The sequence below is a fragment of the Triturus cristatus genome, chromosome 8 (assembly GCF_964204655.1).
Source record: "Triturus cristatus chromosome 8, aTriCri1.1, whole genome shotgun sequence".
NCBI classification, from domain to species: Eukaryota; Metazoa; Chordata; class Amphibia; order Caudata; family Salamandridae; genus Triturus; species Triturus cristatus.
Window position 1 is genome coordinate 881208368 of NC_140591.1, and position 12562 is coordinate 881220929.

Sequence of the window (12562 nt, forward strand, 5' to 3'; positions counted from 1 at the left end):
CAAATACGGACAAGCATACTGGTGAAAACTGTTATTCTGAAAAAGTACTGGACCTCATGTTATGAGGCAGTCCTCCAGCTGCTTCCGGGTTAATCTTGATGTGATAAGATATATTTTAGACAAAACCTCCCTACCCCTCTTTAATGAAAAAGGACAACATCCGCTGTGTCCCTCAGTGTTATCAATGATGGGCAAATATACAGCAGTGCTGTAAGGAAATTAAGACGCTTCTACTGTAGTCCTGAAGGAGCGACCAGTTTGGAATTGAATTACACTGGATCGCATTTAGTGCTAACAAAGTCAAACAGTGAAGGTATCACATAGTAACATGGGGGCTATGCAGCCCCAATCTTTTGTCCTTCATAAACACTGGAAATAACGAACATAAACATAAATAAATGAGAATATTCATCACTGTGGGCATTGGACACTGTGGACCACGATTCTTTTTTGAAAATACAGTGAATCTTAATGTCCTTGTGCCATTGACTTGGGAACGTCCTCTGAGACGAGATGCCAATTCCAGTGGCTTGTGCTCATAATAAATACCCAAATACCAAACTGTTTCCTGTCCTGCTGTCCTCGCGTGGGGATTGATAACACTTTCAATGAGGGAAACGTCTGCTACCCTGTGTTTATTCACTTATGATAAATTATTACGCTACGAGGCAGCAAGTGCACCACCTAGTGGTCGCCAGGCACTGAGCACCCAGCCTTCATTCCAGAGGCTGGTGTAATTCAGAATAGATTATGATCTGCATCTGCTACTGCGGCGCCCTTGGCTGGTGTTGGTGGCGCACCAGGGTGCCGCGGCGCACAGTTTTGGAACCACTGGACTATACCAAAGAGGATCAATCTGCAAACAATCCATCTACCAGGGTAAGACCACACAGAAGCAGATTGTCTCACCAGATAGAACAGCAGCTCACATGAATGGGAAATAAAGCAGAGGAGCCTAGAAAAAATATTCACACTCTGGGGACACCAACAATAGACTTATTCACAACAGCGGAGAACAGGAAATGCCAATCCTTCACCTCCAGGTTTCAACATCACCTATCAGAAGGGAATGCCCTGCCACTAATTTGGTCAGGGACATTTGCCTACACCTTTCTCCCCGATTCCTCTACTACATAAGGTACTGGAGAAGGACAGGCAACCAAGAAAACATCTAATCCTCATAGCCCCTCAATGGGCGAGACAAACCTGGTACTCAAGCCTACTCCAACTGTGCAAGAGAGAGATGATCAGATTCAAGGAAGATAAAGACCTCCTAACAATGCAAAGAGGTCAGCTATCCTACCCGGAACCATCAACACTCATCGTAGCAGCCTTCCACCTGAGTACATAGAATTTGGACATCTAACTTTACCACAAATAACTATGGAGATATTAACGGAGACAAGAAAACCATCCACAAGACAAACCTACGCAGGGGAAGAGGCATCTCATTTGGTGTAAAGATACCAATACCCTAGATTCAATATCTATACAGGAAACACTGATAATATATCTTATCCACTGGCTAGACATTACAATAAACTAATAAAGCCTGAAGGTGATCCTGGTGGCAATTGTAGCATACACCAGGGGAGCATCATGTAGAGGTTTTTTCACATCACCAGTCATTAAAAGATTCCAAGAGGGTTCCCCAAAGAATTGCACCTCCAAAAAAGGCTCCAGTCTCTATGTTGAGTTTAAACACTGTACTGATACAGCTTATGACAGAGTCTTTCGAAACAATGCACAAAGCAGAACTTCAGCTTGTCACAATAAAAACTGCCTTCTTAATAGCGATGACGCCACTACGGAGATTATGTGAACTACAAGCATTTTGACTATGCAACTGTAACTAATGTAACTATTCAAAACTGCTATTCTTGTTTTTCCTGGCCGCGGAGTCCTGAGCAACGTGGCTGATGCCCGGTGGAGCTTCTAGACAGCTATAGAGGAAATCGGCCCTGGTTCGTCCCCTTGGCTGTCACCTACCCAGCCGGACATTGGGCACAGTTCTCCCTGCTCTCCCCGTCTTCCCGCTGTGTCTCCTTCCTCCCCCTCCCTCCGACGAAATACTGTAACATTGTTTTTCTTTTTTCTGTGTTTTACTATGCTCTTGTAACGGATGTAATATGTAACTTGTAACTCAATGATCCTCATGTAAAGCGCTCTGATACCTCCGGGTCTAGCCAGCGCTATATAAAACTCATCAAATAAATCGATAAAATAAAAAGCATTAGCTATTGAGGAACCATACGTGCAAATTCACAAGGACAAGATAGTCCTAAGAACTAATCCCCAGTTCCTACCTACAGTTGACTGCAAATTTCACATGAATCAACGCATTCAGTTATCATTTTTCTTTAAAACCCACAAACACGACTAGAAAGAAGCGTACATACCCTGGATGTAAGAAGAGCGTTACTAAATTATCTACAGGAGACAAAACAATTCCATAAGGGGAATCAATTTTTCGTCTCATACTCGGAATCCAGTAAAGGTTCACCTGCTACAAAAGTAACAATTGCATGGTGGATTATAGAGGCAATTCAAATATGCTACTCTTCAGGGGGAAACAATTAAGTTCATGCACCAGAGCGCATTCAACAAGAAAAAAAGAGTGCACCCCTAGCCTTTCTAGAAAATGTGTCAATTGACACTATATTTGCAGCCGCTCCATGGGCATCACCACCTACTTTTACCAAGCTTTATTGTGTGGATATACAAATGACAAAAGAAGCACAGGTGGGTAAGAAACTACTTCAATACCTGTTCGCAAATTCTACCACATCTCAACCCTACCATCCCAAGGAGGTGGAAACCGCTACATAATCTAAAGCACAGCATGTGAATCCCGAAAAGGATTCATGCTGTCAAGCAAAATGGTTACTTACCAGTAGGAGTAGTTTTGCAGTATGAAGAGTTTTCTGGGTTCACATGCGACCCACCCACCTCCCCAGAGATAAGGAAATGAAACCGATGGGAAAAAGATCACGTAAAGGAAAGAACATAAACTTAATTCAGGAAAAGTAAATAAGCACAACAAGAAGGGAAACAAGAATCCGAAGATGGCTACCATGCACAGGAACTTCCAGGGCAGATACAATTCTGGACCCAACCACTAGATGGGACCTAACCACTAGACGGCAGAACAATGCACAGAATGTAAATCCAGAAAACTCTTCAAGCTGCAAAACTACTCCTACTGGTAAGTAACTTTTTTGTTGCCAGCAGGTCACAAGTTAACATATCCTAGTAATGGACCGATACATTCGACTTCCTAACAATGCATGCAGATTTCTTGCATACAAAGCTTTGCATGGTTAAAAACCTAGTCCAGCCCCTTGTTCTGCCTTTAGCACCTACCTTATGCACGCCCTAAACTCCACCCCCAGTCCACTGCTCCTTTTGGTGAGTTTCTGCATGTATTTTTCTCTATTTAAAGCACTGGTCCTACTTTAAAACAGTTGATGCTACATTAAAAAAAGAAAGACTGAGTTTGGGCATTATGATAAGTACCAAAGACAAATTGAGACTTCTGAGATACTTGATTTTCAGATCATGGAAAGCTGTACATACGTAGACTCTGAATCTTATTTAAATATCGTTCATCCTACTGGTTTGAGGACTGCAAATGCTCAGTTCATACTGGCTACATTGCTGATTAGTGTATGGGAAACCGTGGTCAGGATCTAGCAATGCTCATTGAGCAATGCTCTTGTGAACATCTAATTAAAAAGATGAGCTGTCCTTACATTTTTGCTTTTTATTCTTTGTCTACTATTTCCAGGAAAAGTGTGTGAAACCTTTTTTAAAAAAAAACAAAACAGATTTTATTGATCATCTTTCAAAAACATCAAAGCAGTTCATCAATGTCCAACATGGTATTCATTATTTACTCGTTGGACAGCTTATCTGGTATTTACTCATCTGAGTACTACATCGTCCTATCTCATGTTGTATCCACAAACCCTGTCCCCCCCCCCCCCCCCCCCCCTTTCCCCTCCTGCAAGTCGCAGGTGCAGTGATTGTATCTTGGGTGTGGGGATGCAGCCTTGGCCCTCTTGAGCTTGTTCCCAGTACATCGACCCGCTAAAATAATGTGTATGACTATGAGATCAGTTTGACATGATAACCATCCTGGCAATATGGAGGCTCCTATGTCAGGTACCGGGCTCTACTGATTTGCCCCCTCTCTGGGCTCTAAATCGTGCATGAGGATCTCCCAGACTCTGGCCACCTCAATTTGTCATGATGCCCTTTTGGCCTCTCTCATCAATATTCATCCTTTGAATCCCACCCATTTTAGGAGTTCTTTTCTCCAAGCGATTAGACTTGGGCCTCGAAGTATTCCAGTTTCTAGTTATCTCGCGCTTTGCTAAGCACGAAGGCCAGGTCTGGAACTTACGAGTAACTTTAGTTTTAGCTGTGTGGGAAAACCATACCAATAAGCAGTGGGCAGGTGAGCAGGGGATCTCTATCGATTACCTCACTTACTAGCTGTACTACCCCTTCCCAGTATTCTTTCTGGTGGGAGCAGGACCAATACATGTGCATAATATGGGCTTGAGCTTCTCCGCATCGCGGGCAGGCCGTCTCCTCTACCTGGAAGTATTGATGTATTCGATATCAGTTTGAAACCTGCTTTTCTGGATATCTTGGGCATTCCGGCTAAGATACTGTCCCAGTCCTTTTCAGGGATTGGGGTGTCTAAGTCGTCTTCCCACTGGAGGCGGAGTGCCTCCAGCTGATATATCCAGTTTGCCTGAAGCGCTCTGTATAGGCAGGATATTTCCTTGATGACTCCCGCTGACAGGGCCATATAGTGACAGTCCTGTTGTGGCGAGGGCTCTGTGGATCCCATCCTCCAGTGTTTACGGAACTCTCTGAATGGCAGCAATTCATTGTCCATGTACAGGTTTCCCATTTTGGTCGCCCTGGCTTCCATCCACACCTCTAGGTCCCGCCAGTTGCCTCCATGTGGGAGGGCTTTTAGCATATCCATCGGGCTGTCTGGCGAGTACGCTACCATCACCCCATTCTCTGCAGTCCCTGGCACCAGCATTTCATCTGCACCTTGAGCTCTTGGGAATCAGTTTGGGACGGTCTGTGTACTCTAAAACACTCGAGTCAAGTCACCCACCGAAGGCACGGTCAGTTCCAGGGCTTCTGCTCATTGGCGGCCACGTCCCGCACTAGCCACTGCAGCTGGGCTGCTATAAAATAGGCCTCAAAGTCTGGGGCCGCCAGACTGCCCTCTGTTATCGGGCGCTGCAATGTTGTGAGAACGATCCTACTTAGTCAAGAGTTCCAGATGATGTTGCTTTCATAGATATCTGGCCAGGTATGGTATATATGGACTCTTAGGTATGGTAGGCAGTTAGGCTCCCAACGTAATCTCGCCAAGTCCCCAGAGGGCGTCCTGTAGGGATCACTGGGAAAAGCAGAGACTTTCCCCACCTCACTTTTAGGCCTGATATGGAGCAGAACCTCTCTTGCAGCGTGCGGGCTCCGTCAAATCCTCCTCCCTTCCCTCTAGGAACAGCAACAGATAATCATTGTCGAGTGCTATGAGGCGGTATGTATTTCGGACTTGAAGGCCTCTATAGAACTGCCTTATTCGTGCTGCAATTGCAAGTGGTTCCGCAGCTAGGGCGAAAAGTAAAGGGGAGAGCGGGCAGCCCTGTCTGGTGCCGCTCCCTACTGGCCACCTTTTGTGATATAATTCTCCCAGTTAGCACTTGAGCTGTGGGTCTAGTATATAGGAGTTTGGTCCATTTGATAAATCCCTCCCCCAGCCCCATGCGCTCCATAACTTCATACAAGTAGGGCCTTTCCAGGCTATTGAAGGCTTTTTCTATGTCCACCGCTAGGACCGCTGTCATCTCTGGGGCTTCCCTGTTCGCCTCTAAGACAGATAAGAGACGTCATATATTCCCTGCCATATTGGGGAAAGAATGAATCCAGCCTGGTGGCCAGAGTGGTCATAAAAGGCAAGAGACAGGTAGCGAGTATTCGGCTTAGGATTTTATAATCTATATTTATCATTGACAGCGAGCGGTATGCCGTTTTGTCATGGGACGGTTTATTTGGTTTTAGAACAGGGGCTAAAATGGCCTCTGGTTGTGTCTGGTAGGCAGACTTTGTTACAGGCAGCATCTTAGAGCGTGACCAAGTGAGGGACCAACTCCGCAGAATATGTGGAGTAAAATTCTGCCGGGAACCTGTCCGTATCCTAAAGTGTGGAATACCCTTGTTTAATTTTTATGTTTGCACTTGTAATATAGTATACTATACATTTTTTTCCTTGCATACAGTTCCCATAGTCGTAAAATGTGTTTAGTTCATCAGTCTGACTGTGAGGGAGAACACGGAATGTGTGTGCAGTTCCCGATATGTTGGTTGGTATTTTATCAATTTTATCTTGTAACTTTATGAACTATTATGGCTTTCACAGAGCTTTTTGTTTTTATTGTGTGCTTTGCTTTTTAACTGACTGTAATTGCATTCCTTTGGTAAGGTCCTTACAGTAAACAAAAAGTAAATATTAATATTGCTCATCCGCACAAAGTCTTCCAATAACATTTTTCAACCAATTTATTTTTCTTGTGTGCATCTCACAAACAGGGCAAATCTGATAGTTCATTACTAAGGACTGTCTTTGTTGCACAGAAAAGACTAAGGACATAATTTGGTCTTGTATGGACTTTAAGGTGATAAACACTCATATTACAGTGAACAGATAAAGCAAAAGACAGAGCCAGCTGCTTCAAGAACGATCATAAACGATGTCCTGAAAAGGAATATGCTACTTACCAGTGTGCATCTGTTCTTGGCATGTAGAGCTGCAGATTACACACTTTTGCATAGATCGCCATCTGGTGTTGGGCCCGGATGTTTGCAGTTTGTTTTTCCTCTTGGAAAGTCTTTGGAAGTCACGAGGTCGGTGACTCCTCCCTTGGTTCGTATTGCGCATGGGCTTCGGCTCCATCCTCAGATTGTTTTTTTCCGCCATCGGGCTCGGATGTAATACTTCACGCTCCGGTTCCGAACATTCCAGTTCAACGATCAAAGCAAAATCCTCTCTCTTCGCGGTATTGTTCAGATCCTGATCTCCTCAATCACCTTCTCTTCGACACACCTTCGATTCCAGTCATCGACGGCGGCCTTCAGGCCTATCCAGGCTCCGGTCCCGGCTGATGGAAAGAACTCCATTCAAGAAGTGCCCTCGATGTGGGTCCAAATTCCCCCACACCGATCTTCATGAGGTGTGCAACCTCTGCCTCTCCCCTGAACACGAGGCTCGAGACTGTCCCGCCTGCAAGTCTTTTAGATCAAAAAAGACTATTCAAGATCGAAGGGCCAGACGAAAAATGGCGCACTCCTCGACTTCCGTTCCAGTCGACATCTTCGGGGACGACGTCGAAGCTCCGGGACAGCAGCACACCGAAGAGGACCTAGTCAGTGCTTCCGAAGCCGACGACTCAGATGTGGAGGACATCACCCCGGCGCAGAGGGTCGTGAGTAAAATACCCCCTCCCACACCCGCGCCGACACCCAAAAAGGCTTCGGTCACGCCTTCGCCTCCGGGCCTAGGCAAGACCAAAGACACTGCTTCGAACACCCCACCTTCGGGCCCGGTGAAGAAGCCTAATAGCCTTCCAGCGGCTCGGGCTCGAGCCAGCCTACCACCGGTGCCGATAAACACACTTCGGCACCGAAGAAGAGATCGGTCTCTACCTCGACACCGAGCTCCGCACCAAAGCCCTCGGTGTCGAAACCCTGCCTCTCAGTGCCGACCAAACATAAGGCCCTCGGCACCGACACTCCTGCGCCGAAGCCTGTCTCGGCACCGACCAAAAAATCGGAGGTTCCAAAAAAGCACGGCACAGAAAAGCCTAAAAAGCCATTGGCCCTGAAAACTTCGGCGCCGACCGAACAGCCAGTGTCGCAAAAACTATTTACACCGGATCCTTTGCAGAAGACACTTACCAAGGATCCAAAAACTGGACATTTGGCACTCTCTTCTAAAAAGAGACATTTGGACAAACCAGCTCCACCTCCATCTCCAAAGAAAAAAGAATGTGCTACCTCCCCTTTCAGAGTGCTCTCCCCACCTCCTCCACCCTCTCCACCTCCGCCCCCTTCGCCTTCTCCACCCCTGCCTCATCGCTCTCCGACCCCGTCTCCAGACCATGATGATCAGGATGTGCCACAAGACCCCCACCCCTACAGGATCCCCAGACCCATGGGATGATTATAATAATCCAGACATTCCAGATGTCCCACAAGATGACCTTTATCCATCCAGGCCTTCTCCACCAGAAGACTCATTAGGTTTTCACCACCTAATTCAGAGGGCGGCACATTATCACGGGGTAGAGCTACACACTGACCCAGTAGAGGAAGATTTCCTCCTAGACACCTTTGATACTGCACATAGGTCTACTTCTATACTACCTATGCTCAAAGGGGTAATAAAACATGCGCCAGAGGTTTTTAAAGACCCAGTTAGGGCTAGGGTCCTCAACCCATGCATAGAGAAGAAGTATAAAGCTGCCCCCACAGATCCTGCCTACATCAAAGGGCCAGCGCCACAGTATTCCCTAGTGGTATCAACTGCAAGGAAGAGATCAAATTCCCAGGCGTCCGGCGAAGCACCACCGCCTGACAAAGAGTCAAAGCTCATGGACGCGTCAGGAAAACGCACTGCGTCACAGGCAGCCAATATATGGCGTATCGCCAACACTCAAGCGCTATTGGCCAGATACGACAGAGCGCATTATGATGAACTAGAAACCATCATGCACCATCTCTCAGAAAAATACAAAAATAGGGCCAATGAATTAATTCAAGAGGGTAAGACCATAACTAACACCTCTATACGCTGTGCCTTAGACGCAGCAGACACAGCCTCCAGGGCCATTAACACTAGTGTCCTCCTCCGTCGCCACGCTTGGCCGAGAGTTTCAGGCTTTAAACCTGAGGTACAAGCCTCCATATTAAACCATCCATTTGATCAACAACATCTATTCGGTCCAAAGGTAGATGAGGCCCTCGAGAAGATGAAAAAAGACACAGATACGGCGAAATCTATTGGAGCCCTACAGTCACACCCTACTAGGCGCTCCTTTCGCTGCTCTTCCTTTCAGGGCACGGGCAGAGGCTACTCCTCAGATAGCGCGTCCACGTCCTACAAATCCCCTGCTCAATCCACCTTCACAAGGGGTTATCAAAGAGGCGGATATAGAGGCAATAACAATAAAGGCAGAGGCAAAACAAATACCGCCCGCTCTGCCACACGGCCTACCCAATGACTTCCCTGTGCTCCCTCCAGACCATCCCACTCCGGTCGGGGGCAGGCTACAAAATTTCCTTCACGCCTGGGAGACCATCACCTCAGACAAATGGGTGACCCAAATTATTCTTTCAGGGTACTGCCTAGAATTGACATCTACCCCCCCAAACATTCCACCCAGGCAACGCCCAATGTCACAAAAACATTCCACGTTACTAAAACAGGAGATAATCTCCCTCCTACAAAAACAGGCTATAGAACAAGTCCCAGCCAGTCAACAAAATTTAGGAGTCTACTCCCTATATTTTCTGATACCAAAAAGAGACGAGACTCTACGACCTATTCTAGATCTCCAGCCTCTAAACACATACATACATTCGGACCATTTTCACATGGTAACACTTCAGCAGGTACTTCCGCTTCTCTCCCTGAACGACTTTCTCACCACACTGGACTTGAAAGACGCATACTTTCACATTCCGGTACATCATGCTCACAGAAAGTACCTCAGATTTGTAGTGGACGGGCAACACTACCAGTTTAAGGTGCTCCCATTCGGGGTCACAACAGCACCAAGGGTATTCACCAAGTGCTTAGCAGTAGTGGCGGTACACCTCAGAAGACAGCGCATTCACGTCTTCCCATATTTGGACGACTGGCTAATAAAAGCCGCGTCCTACAACCAATGTGTACATCACACCGCCACTACAATCCAGCTACTTCACCAGCTAGGCTTCACGGTGAACCACCAAAACTCCCACCTAATACCATCCCACACAAAGCAATACCTCGGTGCCACCATATACGCCTCAAAAGCCATAGCCTACCCCAATCCTGCCAGGATTGCAAGCATTCAGGCTTTGCGTCAAAGATTCTTACCTCAACACTCTCTCCCAGCAAGAGTGTTTATGCAACTAATAGGGATGATGGCCTCTTGCATTTTCATAGTGCCTCATGCAAGACTCCAGATGCGTCCACTCAAGAGTGCTTAGCGCGCCAATGGAACCAGGCCCAGGGGCAACTGACAGATCTGGTGTTGGTAGACGGTCGCACCCATCGCTCTCTGCAGTGGTGGAACACCACAAATCTTTCCAGAGGTCGACCGTTCCTGGACCCGGTTCCACAAGTAATCCTAACAACGGACGCATCGCTCTCCGGCTGGGGAGCTCATCTACTACACCTCACAGTGCAGGGCACATGGACGCCGCAACAAAAGTTACTCCACATCAACCATCTGGAGTTACTGGCAATCTTTCTAGCCCTAAAATCCTTTCAGACACAGGTTTTAGGCAAAGCCGTCCTTATTCGCACAGACAACATGACGGCCATGTACTACATTCAAAAACAAGGCGGCACACACTCTCCACAGCTCTCTCAACTAGCACAGAGCATATGGAGATGGGCAATTCCACACAAAATCTTTCTCCTAGCCCAACATGTCCCAGGAGTCCAAAACACCATGGCAGATCTGCTCAGCAGACAGACGCAGCAGATCCACGAGTGGGAACTTCACCCGCAGGTTCTTCACCCGTTCTTTCAGATGTGGGGGCATCCACACATAGACCTCTTCGCCACCCACGAAAACAAAAAATGCTCAAGCTTCGCCGCCAGATACCCACACCCATTGTCCAAAGGCATTGCGATATGGATGAACTGGTCATGCAAATTTGCGTACGCCTTTCCACCTCTCCCACTATTTCCATTAGTGGTGCGAAAGCTACAGCAGCACTCCCTCACACTGATCCTAGTAGCTCCAACATGGGCCAGACAACCGTGGTACACCACGCTGCTGGAACTCTCGGTAGTGCCACACCAAAAGTTACACCTCTCACCATGCCTCCTCACCCAGAACCATGGAGAGATCAGACACCCGGACCCAGCTCAGCTCAACCTTGCGATCTGGCTCCTGGGATCCTAGAATTCGGATACCTTAACCTTCCCCCTGACTGTATGAACGTCATCAGAGAAGCCAGACGCCCTACCACTAGAGCCTGCTACGCTGCAAAGTGGAAAAGATGTGTTGTTTATTGCCAAAACAACACAATCAAACCTCTAGACGTATCTATACAGCACATCATATGCTACCTTCTCCATCTACAAAGGTGTAATCTTGCATACACATCCATTTGGCTACACCTCGCAGCAATTGCTGCTTACCTACAAAACAGACAGCACCTATCACTTTTCAGAGTGCCTGCCATTAAAGCCTTCATGGAAGGCCTCAAACGAATAATTCCCCCCAGAGTACCACCCTCACCTGTGTGGAACTTAAATATAGTTCTCACAAGGCTAATGGGACCGCCTTTCGAACCCTTGCATAAATGTGAACTGCAATTTCTCACATGGAAAACAGCTTTCCTTGTAGCCATCACTTCCCTTAGAAGGGTCAGTGAGATACAAGCACTTACTATACAAGAACCTTTTCTACAAATGCACCCCAACAAGGTTGTCCTCTGTACCAACCCAAAATTCCTACCCAAAGTCATTTCACCCTTTCATCTAAACCAATCGGTAGAATTACCGTTTTTTTTCTCGCAACCTCAAACTGTTGCAGAAAGGGCTCTACACACACTGGATGTTAAAAGGGCCTTACTTTACTATATCCAGAGAACACAACCTTTCAGAAAGACAAAACAACTGTTTGTCTCTTTCTCTCCACCACATAAAGGCAACCCCATCTCTAAATCAGGGAAAGCTAGGTGGATTGTAAAATGCATACAGATTTGCTACCATAAAGCAAAACGCACGCTATCTGTTCCCCCTAAAGCCCACTCTACAAGAAAGATAGGGGCTTCTATGGCTTTTCTAGGGAACATCCAATTAGATGATATCTGCAAAGCAGCTACATGGTCAACACCGCACACTTTCACTAAACATTACTGTGTAGATGTGCAAACCAAGCAACAAGCTTGTGTGTGCCAGGCTGTACTAAAAACACTATTTCAAACCACTGCAACAGATACCGGTGGTCGCCGCTAGGGTTGGGAACTGCTATATAGTCTATGCAAAAGTGTGTAATCTGCAGCTCATATGCCTCGAACGGAATATGCTACTTACCAGTGTGCATCTGTTCTTGGCATGTAGAGCTGCAGATCTACACACGTCCACCCGCCTCCCCGGCTACCTGTATCTGTTCCAGTCTATCTTATTTAGATACAACACACATGGGTTTCTTCACTGTTATTACTACGCTCCATCTTTCCCTGTTGGCGAAAAACAATCTGAGGATGGAGCCGAAGCCCATGCGCAATACAAACTAAGGGAGGA

The 12562-nt window shown here is 46.7% G+C and overlaps 1 protein-coding gene across 3 annotated transcripts in view; it reads left to right on the top strand.

Annotated features, from left to right (window-relative positions):
* ZFX (zinc finger protein X-linked) overlaps window positions 1-12562 on the top strand; it is a 630213-nt gene that overhangs the window by 163708 nt on the left and 453943 nt on the right. The gene's annotated exons all lie outside the window — the stretch shown is intronic.